This window comes from Stenella coeruleoalba (assembly GCF_951394435.1).
Source record: "Stenella coeruleoalba genome assembly, chromosome: 3".
NCBI classification, from domain to species: Eukaryota; Metazoa; Chordata; class Mammalia; order Artiodactyla; family Delphinidae; genus Stenella; species Stenella coeruleoalba.
Window position 1 is genome coordinate 152,619,152 of NC_137148.1, and position 14,369 is coordinate 152,633,520.

General features: G+C 43.3%; 1 protein-coding gene across 2 annotated transcripts in view; it reads right to left on the reverse strand.

The window, feature by feature from the left end:
* The window catches only part of LOC307183216 (UDP-N-acetylglucosamine--peptide N-acetylglucosaminyltransferase 110 kDa subunit-like), an 88,969-nt gene extending 75,794 nt beyond the window's left edge, over positions 1–13,175 (reverse strand). Inside the window, exons 1-2 of one of the 2 annotated variants that reach the window (XR_013827422.1) lie at positions 12,884–13,175; positions 1,526–2,708 (exon numbers count right to left, since the gene is read on the reverse strand). The gene's annotated coding sequence lies outside the window, so the exon portion shown is untranslated. Of the gene's footprint in view, positions 1–1,525; positions 2,709–12,883 lie in introns of those variants that run through there. The other variant, XR_013827421.1, reaches the window with a different exon arrangement.
* Between the last annotated feature and the right edge of the window lie 1,194 nt (positions 13,176–14,369).

Genomic DNA, 14,369 nt, shown 5'->3' on the forward strand with positions numbered 1-14,369 from the left:
CTTCTAGAGGGACCCCTCCATAGCCACAACCTAGAGACCCCATCCCAGGACTGTCTCTGAGGATGACCCAGGCCCTCCTAATCTCTGTCACCAAATGTTCATTCCACTAACCCGATGGCATTGTCCCTTCTCTCCACGTTCCCAGGCAGCACCCAAACACCCAGTGATCCTGTCCACATCAACCACTGGAAATACCGCCACGAAACCCTAGTTTCCTTCCTTTCTGAAAACCTCTAGATTTAGACTGCTAATATTTGCTTTTGGATTTTGACATCGACATTCAGAAGTGTTTAGCCTGTAATTTCTCCTGTCCTGTAATATCTGCTGCGGGTACGACATCAGTATTCTCCTGGTCCGATGAAAGCAGTGTGGGTGTGTTCCCTCTGTATCTGTTCTCTGGAAGAGTGTGTAGGAGACGGGCATCGTTTCTGTCTTAAATGTTTGGTAGAAATCAGAGGAAGCCACCTGGCCCTGAAGTTTGTTTTGTGGGGAAATTTTTTTGGCATCTCTTTCTAATTGAAGTTTCCTTGGTGTATTGTACAGGGCACAGATCTTAAGCGTAGAGCTTTATGGTTTCTTGTAAATATAAACACATCTGCTACCAACACACAGTTCAATATACAGGATGTCCCCAGCACCCTGGCTGCCTCCTGTAGAAGGGGAGAAGAATAAGTGCTGACTTATTCGGTTATAAGAATGAAATCAGTTACTCCACGTATATTCCAAGTGCAGTGATTTACACACAAATAACTCAAAATGAGTGTGGCAGCACAATCAGAAAGTAGTGGAGGGTGCTGGAGGGCTGGGAGAATCCAGTCCCTTTGGGATTTCCGCTGTGGAGGTCGGGCCAGAGTAAGGAAGCTGAGAGGAGCTTCTCAGAAGCATCTGGGCTTTCACAGAGGGAAAAACTACTGCTCCCCAGAGTGGAGCGCCCACTGTAATTCACTGAGCCCTCCCTTTGCGGAGGGTGCTTTTCTGTACTTGTGTGTTATCTTACATAGAAATGTTTAAAAAAAAAAAACCGAGGAGGAGATCAATTTTGCTTGATGTAACAGCCTTTCACTGTTAAAAGTAAGACATGTATCTAAAATTTCTGCTAAATCTGTACAGCTCCGACAGGAAGTAACCGGCACTCACTAGCTGACTCAGGAGCAGAGGGGGAGCAGAGAGGCGGCCCTCCTTCCTTGGACTCGTGTCTCATTTAAGCTGCCAGACACTGCACAAGCTCCATCCCCTCTGAGTCTCAGGCTGAGGCCTCCAGGTCACAGTCCTCACAGGTGTCAGACCAGAACCTGCCACACAAAGGCAGGGACTGGAGTCAGTGGGGAGGTGGGCTCCCTGGGGTCGGTGTGTGGGACCCAGGGGGGCTACTCAGACCCTGCAAGTGACTTTGGGCCCTGACATCCCCAGGGCTCACATCCCCAGGGCACTGGGGCCTCTTTGCTGCTCTTTGCCAAGTGTGTTCTGGTAGCAGAGAGACCTGTCCTACAGGGGCGATTTAACCTGGGCATTTGGTCGGGCGGTGTTCAAGTGACTGGTCCCCTGAACAGTGAAAGTGATGCAGAGGAAAGGGGAGGCTCTGGGGCTCCAGGGTGAAAAGTGTGGGTCCCTCCCACCTGGGCGCTGTGAGTGGGAGGTCTGATGACACAGGTGGGAGTAGTGACCCTGTCCCTCCAGCCCACACGCAACACGGCCCATCATGAGATCAGCACAGTGGAAGTGGGCAGAGAACCGCAATGTTCCCTTTTCCCCTAAGAATCATTTTTCTTTCTTTAACACCCCAGCCAAACTTGCCTGTGCTTTTTAATTTAAAAATATCCTGATGCTGTGGTCATAGAATCATAAATTCTATAGCTTTGCTGTATCCCAACATGAAAAGTTTGTAGAAGACACTGCTTTTCAGCGTGTAATAAAACCAGATGTATTTGTTATCTAATTTTAAGGTCATAATTAACTTGGAATCCTGGCCCTTTAACTCATCCTAAATTAGCATTGCTTTGAATTGCCTTCATTGTGTGTGTGTGTGTTGTATTCAATTTTAACACATCTATGGAAAATCTATAGAACCTCAGGTTGAGAAATGGTGCCATGAGGTGACCCAGGCCCTTCAGTGGGGCTCCACAGAGGCTGAGGGGTCCCCAGGGGGTGGGCAAATCCCAGCCAGGTGTGGATCCTGCAGTGTCCCCTACCGGATGCCAGGGCTACCGCGTGCCCACAGGGATGCAGCAGCGCTGGGCCAGGTGAGCTGTCTGCTTGCGTGAGAAGAAGCCCCGGTGCCTCTGTCCTCCTCACCCTTTCCCCAGGACGCCTGAACTGGGGGGTACCAGGGCCACTCCAGATATCTCACCACACTTGGTGATTAACTGGGGATGTTGCCTGCTGACCTCGGCGGGTTGGGAGGGCAAGGCTGGGTCCTGCAGAGGGAGATGTTGAACCTCACCAGGGACACTCTTTACAAAGAACACAATGTGAACAACACCTCCAGGAGTGATGTATGTGGTGACCCCACAGATGCCTTCGGCCCCCCATCTAAACATAAGAGCCTGGCATATTCAGGGCTTCTATGGAACGGGGACCGTTTCCTGGCGAGATGCACTCAGGTCATCCTCCAGTTGCCTGCGCAGATTACCACCATTCTCTTCTCTCCACCTTTTTGTTCACATGCAGTGGTGAGCACCTCTGTGCTCTCCTCTGGCTTTTGGGTTTTCCTGAAGCACCAAAAAAAAAAAAAAAAAAAAAAGTCAGGGATGGCAAGGGAAGCACATACACTTATTTGCCTTCTGCTCTTCCTCCTACCCTCTCCAGGCTCACATTTCCTCTTCTTGTTCTTCCTCATCCTTTTACTTCATCCCTTCTCTTGAATCCAGGATGAGAGAATTTTTTTTTAATTGGATGAGTCAGTCTTCTTTTACTTAATTTATTTTTAACGACCTTATTGGAATATATTTGCTTTACAATGGTGTGTTAGTTTCTGCTATATAACAAAGTGAATCAGCTATACATATACATACATCCCCATAACCCCTCCCTATTTTGTCTCCCTCCCACCCTCCCTATCCCACCCATCCAGGTGGTCACAAAGCACCAAGCTGATCTCCCTGTGCTAAGCGGCTGCTTCCCACTAGCTATCTATTTTATGTTTGGTAGTGTATATATGTCCATGCCACTCTCTCACTTTGTCACAGCTTAACCCTCCTCCTCCCCATATCCTCAAACCCATACCGTTTTTATGCTAAGTTATATTCTACATGTAGCCAGAAAAATGTTAAAAAGATTTTTAAAGAACTGCGCATCTATTTTTGAAGCTGATTTGCCTGTTCAAGGCTTGCTAGCACTTTATCCATCTCAGTGCTATTTCACTTAGTAAACAAATGCAGTTGCCATAATTGCTGCATATGTGTCTGTGTTCCCTTCTAGGCTATATGTTTTTGAAGTTAGAAACTATATTTATATCACAGCCCCTATGTATAGCACAATATCCATTGCTAATTCAGATTGTGCTTTAAGATATAAGAGAAAATTTAACCCGTTTATTATAGTCATAAACATCTAGCAAACCAACCAGAAAATAAAAACTAATTTTCAATGGGTTGGCCAAGAACAAAAAAGAGAGGAATACCTAGTGCAAAATCATATCTCTAATAACTACTGTTGGATTTAGAGCACACACATGCTAAACTTATTTTAAAATATCTTCTCATCAAAGATTTGAGGTTGGACCTGAAAAAATTATATCAGATGTGAAAATAATTATGTGGTCTGACCAGCGTGGATCACACAAAGTAAGTGTATACTGTGTATAAAGTAGATAAACTACGAGGTCCTGCTGTATAGCACAGGCAACTATATTTAATACCTTGTAATAACCTATAAAGGAAACGGATCTGAAAAAGAAATATATATATCTGAATCTCTTGGCGGTACACCTGAAACACAACATTGTCAATCAACTATACTTCAAGTAAAACAAAACAAAACAAAACAAAGTAAGTGTAAAGGGAAGTATAGTTTTATAAATTCACCTCTGATATCCAATGGACCAACTGAAAGAAAATGGAAAGTACAACTTTCTAGGAGACAGGACATGGCCAGCAAACAAGGCCATTACCCTCGGTAACGGTCATACCTGCCAAAAGATATACAGACTAGCCTGCATTCATGAATACATAGGAATTCTTCATTTATCTGGCATTGTTAGGCAATGAGGTATTGTATGTTAGGAGAAGTTTTTTTAACTGACAAATTGAAGAGGAGTTATTTTAACCTTCACTCGGGAATTTTTTTCTAAAATTAAGAAATGTATCCACAAGTGCATCTAATGTTTCCGTGATAACTCGGGGTCATCAGTTCAATCAACGTTTGCATGAATAATGCAAATGGAAACAAGACAGGCATGCTTACTGAAACTGAAAATGACATGGCACTGGCTGGAATAACTGATGAGAGAGCAAGAAAAAAGCAAAAATGAAAACAAACCGTGATCAAGAAACAATCAGTCAAGTTCTGACTTTCTGTACTTAGTTTCAAAACGAGATACCACAAATCCTAGCGAGAGACTCCAGCATCATTAGCTGTCTTTCTCCTTTGTTTCCACCTTCCTTTCCTTTTCCTTCTATCCTAGACTGTTACAGGCAGTGCTTATAGCTGCTTGCAAGACAAATTCTAATACTTGCTTTCTCTCACACAAACTTCACAATATGTCCATGTGATAAATAGTATGGAATTAAAGACAGTTCATCACAGGGACATCTCCTATGAAAATAAAATTAGAAACTAGCTTCTAAACATGCAGAGAGAAGGGCGTGGTGTCAGGCACTAATTCCCTTGGGAATTCCTGTCCATTTCTAATAGACGTTCTTCTTTACCAAGATCCCTTTTTATTGGTGTCCTGTTCCAGACTGCTCCACTCCACCCATCCTCATCCTGTAAAATACATTCACACTCTTTTGTGACCCTAGTTATTTTCCCATTAAATAATCAATCATAGAACTGTCGGAATTAAATACAGAGTGAAATTAAAATACTGGAGTCACTTGGAGGGTTTAAGCAGCTCCACCAGAAAATACTGGGCATGGATTTAAAAGAGGCTGCGTGGGACTTGCTCTTGTCCAAGTTCTTTCTCAAGAAGTATCTGAAATAAGCCTAAATTCAGAGTTAATCAGTCTGGCCTGCTTTCTCAGGTGGACTGGAATTCATTGCTCTTTCCCCTCAACTCCCTGATGTCAGTGGCACTTTCCGGAGGGGAGGTGGACTTCTCTGCCTACTGCAGAAGCTCAGTTCCCCCAGGAACCACTCCCCATCTGAATCCCACACTGGAGGCCAGATGCCAGCCTTCCCAGAACATTCGTGATCTCCTTTCGGTTTTTGACCTGCTCAGATTGAGTCCCTGTAGACTCTTTCTCAGCTTGAAACCTGATATTCAACCCCTTCCCTGACCTTGATGGTTACCTGCCTACTTTAGGCCTCAGGTGCTTTAGCTATAAATCGATATATTTGCCCTTAATTCTAAAGTCTTCTTTCTAAAGCTCTACAATGTGTGGCTCCTTGAAAATGTTTCTCTTTGCTGGTTTTAATTTTGTAGAGAATTAAAACCACAGCTACTCTAAAAGACAGTAAGTTGCATTCGATAAGGAAAGTGTGCTTCTGTAGTTAGATTAACAGGGATGGAAGACGACTTAGTATGTTTTAAGATACTCATGATCCGTTCTCGTGAGAGTCGGGGGAAGAAGGGGAAGAGAGTTAATAAAATACCAAACGATTGTGACAAATTAAGTTCACCAAGATGTAGCTGATTAGTTACTACTTGAATAAGCCACACATATCCAATCCAAGTTGTCCTTTATTTTTCTAAGTAGGATCCCAGTGAACTGAGTCCCATGTTCAGTAACTCCACCTTCAGTGGCTTAGTCTTTAAAAACTGTTATGTTGCTGGAAGAAGAAATATTGCCCATCAGTCCTAATTGATGTTTAGCTATCACGCACATTTGAAATAAATTTATTACTTTGCCTGATCTCAGTGTAATACATTCCAAAGCGGCAAAGAGCACATGAAAAGTTATGGAGTCTCCATCTTCTACACTGAAGTGTGCAATAAATTACATATTATTTGGCCGTGAAATTCACAAGCCATAGAAACCACGCCATTAGCAATGTATACAGTGGTAAACAGCAGGTAATGAGAATGATATAAAACAAAACAGACTGTGTATGTTGGCACTGCTGCCAATAAAACAATCATTAAATGCATTCATATGCATCTACGCTAGGTAAGCTCTTTAGGGCAATTGCTATGAGTTCTACATACCTGTCAGGATATTATATATAGCCCACTTTCTATGGCCTTTATTCAAAGACGCTGAGAAAGGGTTACTCTGGGTAAATTCAGACCTTTTCTCAATATAGAATTTGGTCAACATGCATTCTGAACAGCAAAATTTCACAGTGCTTTCAATTTTCCTACACTAATTGCCACCTCAGCAAATGCAGGATTAAGTATAATGGATTATAAGAAGTTAGAAAGGAAAGATGGAAGAAAAGAAGGAAGGTAGAAAAAAGGTGGGTATGGAGTACTTCAACATTTATGTAGAGTGGACCTAAAACTAAATTGAGGTTTCCCTGAACTATTAGCATACGCTATAGAAACTTAAATGAAAAAATAAAAAAAACCAGCAAGGGAAACTCAAAGATTCTTTGTTTTTTCACTTTACTGCATATACACGTCCATCTTAAACAATCTATATGCTTATATCCAATAAGAGAGCATTGTTTTGCAAGGCTATTTGGGTTCTATCAGCATGTAGAGGTCAGACAACTCAACTTTAGCAGAGTTAGCCTTCAGGTGAATAATTGCTTCTTTCAGGTTGTGAGCATTTGATTTTTCCAGAAATGTTTCCCAAAAAATGAAAACTAAAAGAGTCCTACGACAGCGTCCTTTAGAAGTTTTATAGTATCAAGGCTTTTGGAGGAAGAGTATCCTTGTTGATTACCAACACAATGATTCCAAGCAGGTCAATTTATGCTGAGAATATTATATAACAGAACCCACTTCACCTCCATTATACTGACAATGATCTTCCTTACTTCAACCTTGTGGTTTTTAGTAAAGTTGAAAATACGGAGCCAAGAACAGACAGTGACAATGCCAGAGACTCAGATGTACCTATAGGTGCCTTCAGACAACATCAGCCACCCAGGCTAAAGTCCTGGTTTAAAACATCCCAACATGAATGAATCTCAAAAACCATATGCTGAGCAAGTGAAGCCAGATCAGAAGGGCACCGACTGTATTATTCAACTTACATGAAATTCTAAACTGGGCAAAAGTCATCTCTAAAGATAAAAAACAGATCCGTGGTTGCCTTGGGGTGGGAGATGGGGATACTTTTGCAAAAGCCTAGGAGGAAACTTTCTAGGGTTTTAGGATTGTTATCTATCTTTATGGGGGTGGTAGTTAAACAAATGTATACATTAATTAAAAGTCACTGAACCGTTGACTAAAAATGTCTGCATTTTATTGTATGTAAATGATACCTTAATAAGGTTGATTACAAAATGAACCAAAACCAAAACAAAACTGAAGAAAAACCTCTCAAGACCTCAAAGAAAATATACTGTTTTCTTCCAGGGTACCAGATTGGAAATGAGGCATTGGTCTGTTCTACCCTCAGATTATCTCTAGGATTATCTAGTCTATTTTAAAGCACTAGAGTCCCCTATCAGGAAAACTCACCCCATGTTTAATTACTTTGATTTCTTCTCTGCCTCTTCTCCCAACACAGTGAAGTCATTCACGGAAGAAAAGCCAGCTTTTGCCAAATTTTCTTCATCATATATTCTTTCCAAATCTATTATTTATGTAATAAAATTTTGCTACACTTTGTAAAAATCTAGCTTTTTGAGGCTTACAAATCTTAACAGTTAACCTATTGCCTCCACTGGAATTTGGAAAAAAATTATTTTGAAAAGGAATAGCTGAGACTTGACATTTTTTGTGTGTGTGATTTTCTCTTCACCTAAGAGAGAAGTGAGTAGGAATGAGAAACACATACATAAAGAAAAATAAATTTATCTTGCTGCCTTTGCATGGTTATAATTTATAGGAGGCCCTTTTCAACAATAATCTATTATCAGAATCAACAAAATATAATCTCCATGAAGGCCAGGCCAGGATATTTGTCTCTTTTTCAGCAGATTGCAATACAAACCACATTCATGGATATGCTCCTTGATGATCTTTGTAATACTGTAACAGTTGACCATTTCCTCATGCCTCTTCCCCTTAACTTCAACCTGGTTTTTCACCAATGACCTCACATTTCCTTCTCTATCACTTGGTTGTGGGCCTCTTTTCCAACTCCAACTCGCATTTCACTCTGGCACCAAAGGAAGACTCACACCTTCCTGCTTTTTAATGATACCTCAAGGTCATTACCATATTGTGATCACCCTGAAGAATAGCCAGACAATTGTTATTTCAGAGCCATCTGACAGTTTGTAGCTCTAAAAATTAACTAAGGACCGCATTTGTCAAAAATATCCTAGTTTAAGATTTTGGTAATACAGCAACAGTAATTCCGAAGTCATTTATGACAATCAGTGTGGGAAGCACCCTCCTTCAGGAAGATCCTTTGCCATACAATACTCTTTCCCTGTCTGGTAATAAGGAAGCACGGCCGTGGAAAGTAACCTTTTGTGGAAAGAAATACTTGGCTTTGAGAAGGCTTGAAGTTCATACATTTTTCTTGAATTAGATTCCCCATTAATTACTTTATCCACAAAGAGGTAATTATCAGAGTTATGTAAGCAATTAAGGAGATGCTACTCCACATTCTTTCAGCTTGTTGACCTTTCTCTCTTTATTTCATGTGGCTATCTGAAACATCAGTGATTTACATGCCTTTTTTTTTTGACAGATTTCTGTGTGTGTGTGTGTCCCCATGATGAAAACATCATTAAAGTAAAATATCAGGAATACATTCTTAAGAAGCAGTCGACTTAAAGTCCTAGAAAAAATGAAAGCACTAATATTCATGGACAACTCTACACTCTGAAAGTTACTCCAAATTTTGTTGACCTCTCTTTTGTCTAGGAGTTTTTCAAATTTTCTACCATGATCATTTGTTAGTTTTATAATTACATAATAAAGGCATTACATCATATAATCTTTTGTTATCCATTGCAGTTTTAAAACTATTCCTTTCCTTGTCCTCAGCAGATATGTCATAGATTATTAGTACATAAGCAAAGACTTTCAACGTAACAGTACTTTATAGTGAGAAGAACTATACTGAGCTATCTCTATCCTAAGACAATGCACTAGGAAAGCACTAGGAATTCTTAAACACTAGGAATACAGAGACAATCAAGGGGCAAGTTCCTTGCCTTCGAGTATACAGGATCATTATAGCAAATGCTTAAATAGCATTTAGTAAGTAACTCACCACAGCAGTCTTATTATCCTCCATTTTAATAGGTGAGCAGAGGAAGCCACAGGGAATTCATAGGGTAAAGCCAGAATTTGAACCTAGGTAGACTAGTACACTCTCCACGGCTTTAACTACTACGTTAAAAAAATATATATATATAAGTTATATATATATATAAAACTCCAAGTATTCCAAAGTTACAAAACACTTATCTACCAAAACTCAAAAAGGAGCACACAAACTTGCATAGAAAATAAACATGTGGGTTTCCCTTGTGGCGCAGTGGTTGAGAGTCTGCCTGCCGATGCAGGGGACACGGGTTCGTGCCCCAGTCCGGGAAGATCCCACATGCCGCGGAGTGGCTAGGCCCGTGAGCCATGGCCGCTGAGCCTGCGCGTCCGGAGCCTGTGCTCCTCAACGGGAGAGGCCGCAACAGTGAGAGGCCCGCGTACCGCAAAGAAGAAAATAAACATGTAAAAGTTCATAAATAAACCACAATATAACCTGCTCCACATAATATACTGACTGCAGTGTCCTGGGCCTCTCCCATCCTTAGGTAGCTGGAAATTACAACAAAATAATACTTTTCACCTTTGGAAGCCACACCATCTCTCATACCAAGCAACCAATTACTTCCTTAGAGAGAACAGGAAATTAACCTGAATATCATAAAAAATATATATATAGCATTAGTGATGTAGAATGTTTGTTTAAAGACAATAACTTCAATAGCAGAGGGAACTTTACCATTGCAGGCTTCAGATAACCTCTATATTTCTCAGATTTCATGCTAAATCATAAAATGCCATATTGTGTCTGAAGCTATTTTTTCAATAGTCCATTTTCTTAAATGGACGAGCAAAGCCGTAAATACTGAGGAACATTTTGGCTCCCAAATCCTAAAGCCATTCTGATTATGCCTGGGTGATCATGGGGACGTGATCGGAACTACCAGAGGACTGGCTGAAATACCAGTGTTCTGGCCAGCTTACAAATTAAAAATTATACAGAATCCAATTTTATTTTTTTGTTAAGTAATTCCTATGAGGCTTTTGAGATGTCACTGTAAAGTCCTTTCATGTGTAATCTTTATCCATTAGATAGGGAACAATGCCAATCCCCATCATAAATACTGTCACAACCTGACACTGAAAATCCATTGCAGGGCATAGGACCTGCAAATAGGAGGTGAATCACACACATCCACTCATTCAGACAATCCACAAATATTCATTTTTAAGTCTACTATATGCCAATAATGTACCGGCCTCTCAGATGCTAAACCATGCTAAATGCTGAAACAGACATACTCAGTTCGGGCCCTCCTGGAACTTATTACCTACAGAAGTGCCTTCGTTGTAAATGGTCAGGTCTCAGCCAATGCTATTATCATCAGCAGGTGACCAAATGATACAGCTTGCTTCCCTTCCGAGGTACAAAACAGTTCTTACACCTGAATGGGATGCAAAGAATAATCTGACTTCTGTTCACCAGGGCATGAATTGAACTGTCCTTGCAGAAGAGATAACAGATGGTGTGAACCCCACATCCTAGAAACGGGCCAGGCACACGACAAGTGTTCAGCTTTTCAAAAACAAATGAACAATCACTTCCTCTCCTAGATCTTTACACCCTTCCTCTGTTGGCTACTTTCTCTCAGCTTATAAACATCCTCAAATATACTCACTTAAAAAAACTCTCAGACCTATGATCCTTTGGATATTCTTGTGGTTAACCTAAGTCTCTACCATGCCTTCAAACACCTGTCCTCCCAAAAGCCCACATCTGTACCTTGGGCCCAGACCTGTCTACCAGGCCCCTCTAAAGCACTGAAGATGAAGGAAGATCCTCTCACCACCCCCAATCCCTTTCTACTGTGCTCTGTATCTCTCAAAAAGATGCAGCTGTAAACTGTCACCCACGCTTGCTGCCCTCCCTTTTCTAACTGGTCACCAGGCCTCACCCATTCTCTCTCAGATCTGCAAAACCCGGTCCCACCTTTTATAACTTAAGTGGGACCCTTAGATTACAATTCACCCTGCACCCAATCAACTGCCTTCCACATGGAGGTCCAAGTGAGTCTCTAAACCAGAATTCCATTTCACTGTTCTTTGGTGTTTCCTGCAGCCTTCAGGATAAACATCCAAACATCTGACAGGACAAACAAGGCGCCTTTTTGTTGGGCCCCACTAAGTTTTCAGTATTAACTCTCATTTCTTTCCCAAACCCTGAGTTCCAGCCCTGTACATTAGTTTTGCCATATTTTCTTACATTTCTCAAACTTCAACACACACTGCTTTCTCCTGCCACCCCAGGAGCTTCTACATATCCTTAGAGAGGACAGCCCTTCCTCCAAGAATCCTACCCTGAACTTTCCCTTCCAAGTTTCTGTGCTCTGCAAAGGGGAAAGATGGCGGGGAGGGATACATTAGGAGTTTGGCATTAACATATACACACGACTATATATAAAATCATCAACAAGGACCTACTGCATAGCACAGGGACCTCTACTCCATATCCTGTAACAAACTGTACGGGAAAAGAATCTGAAAAGGAATGGATATATGTATAACTGAATCACTTTACTGTACACCTGAAAGTAACACAATATTGTAAATCAACTATCCTCCAATATAGAATAAAAATTAAATCAAAGAAAAAAGAGATTCTGTGCTCTGTAGCAGCAGAACTCACTTCTTCCAGAGCACTGACTCCTGTGCTTGTGTTTACTTTTTGCCCAGCAGAAGGGAAGATTACCTAGGGCAGAAGCATCGTCTCCAGCAGCCCTTGGTTCTGACATCTCATTCAAGTGCCAGGATACTTTACACACATAACCTGCTTAATTAATTCTAAGAACCCACAGAAAGAGTGGTTTTTAATGTCATTTTACAAGTGTGGGGATTGTAGTGCAAAAGAAACCTGTCCAGGCCACAGAGAGCATAAGCCCTGGAATTCAAACCCTAAGCTGCCTTGACACCGGTGCTCTTTTCACTATATATGATACACCTATTGAAAAAAATTTTTTTTTCCTGAGCCCTGTTTGAATGGAAAGGAAATGAAGCTGGGATATATCCATTTCCTAATCGCTTTGGTGTGTACCAGGCAAAGTCATTCAACAGACCAGGTAACATCTGTGCAACAATTAACGATGCTCCAAACTGTGCTAAGTGTTCTACTTTGTAGAGTCTAGAAGCATTAACACAGTGCATCCTTGTAACCGCCACAGAGGCTGGGTCCTGTGAAGCCCATGCTACAGATGAGAACACTGAGACCTTGAAGCCTTAAGGCACTCGGCCGGGGTCACCGAGCTGGCAGGAGTCCTAGGCCGCACGCCCCGTCCAGTGCACGTACACCCGGTCACTGGGCACCGGTTCCAGTGCCCACCCTCCACCGTTAACCATTTAAAACCCCGCTTCTCACCGCCCACACGAGGGCCCCTGGAAGCGGGAAGTACAAACCTGTCTCGACAAGCCGTGGCTGGAAGAAGCTCTGGATACAGATCAGGGGCAGAGGGTGCTCAGGAGCGGCGCCCAGTCTACCCGCGGAGGCAGAAGGCGTTAAGTCCAGCAGGCCCTCCCTCAGGGAAGCCCGCACGGAGGGCAGAGGCACCGAGTCCTGCAGCGCGCACAGGTCCTCAGAGCGCGAGAAGGAGTCGGCCGCGCTGTCCGGGCGCAGCTTCACCGAGTGTTCACGGCCTGAGCGCGGCCTCGGGGACGCTGGCTGCAGACAGGATGCCCACACCCGCCTGGGGTCCCCGGCTCGCCTCCCGGCCCCTCGGGCGTCCACCGCCCAGCGGCTGCGGCCCGAAGACACAGGGCCACGGGCCCAAGCTAGGCCGGGCCCTCCATGCCTCGCTCCGGAGCCCACGCGCGGCCTGGTGTTGGCGCGGGCATCAACGCCCTCCCGAGCCGCGCGGTTGCGGTTTAAGCCTCCCGGCGGGCCCGTGGGGGCGGGGCTCGAGGACTTCTGCGAGCTCGCCGTGCGTCCGCACGCAGACCCGCCTCTCCTGACGACGCGGCCTGAGGAGCGGTGTCGGCAGCTTCGAGACTAGGGGAGCGTGAAAGGTAGGAGGTGTGGAGAATTTGGGGTTTCCAAAAAGCGTTTGCTGACTGATCCAAACAAAAGTGAGACATGGTTGTATCAGCACATTTTAAAAGTAGTTAAACTCCCGCTAAGTGTCTGTGCTCGCCCCGCCCAGAAGAGAGCGTGAACTCCGTGAGGGACACAGGAAAGGCTGAGTGAACGTCTGCCTGTGGTCCCTTACCTGGTGCACGGGTGTGTGAATTTCTGCGGAGAGCTCTTAATTTCTGTCGTTTCTGCTGGCTTGACACGGTGGTTGGCAAACGGTGACGTGTTCCGTGCATTCAGGACATGATCGTGGTTCCTAATAATCACTTTTTTTGTACTGACACCTCCACAGAGAATTTACTACTGAATATCCACTTTGCAGAAGAGAAAGTGAGGCGTAGGAAGTGAAGTGACTGAGTAAGAGGAAGGACTCAGACAATTGGTGTTAGTAAATTAACCCTGCAAGGAGGCCGTTAGCCTGCGGTGGCTCTAGCGATGCGGTCGCCCACTTAAACCAACCCAAATCTAAGCCTGTCAGCGCCTCAGGGTGACGAACACCGCTGAGGACACCCAGTCACAAACCACCAACTAGGCGTTAAAGCCATAGCAAATCACTCGTTTCCTTGCTTTGCTTCTGCCCTTTTAAAATAAACATCTCTGCAGCTCCTGTGGCTGGAGTGCTCCTCACCTCTTCCGCTTTGTGGTGCGTGAATTGAATCTATTTTTGCGCACATAAAGTGTTAAAATTTTAAATATGCCTCAGTTTGTCTTCTAGGATTGGCCGTAGAAGTTGGATTTGTGTCCAGTTTCTAGAGCAATGGTCGTCCTCTGGTCAGGCCTTAGGCGTTACGTGTACAATGTTCCTCTTCTACCACC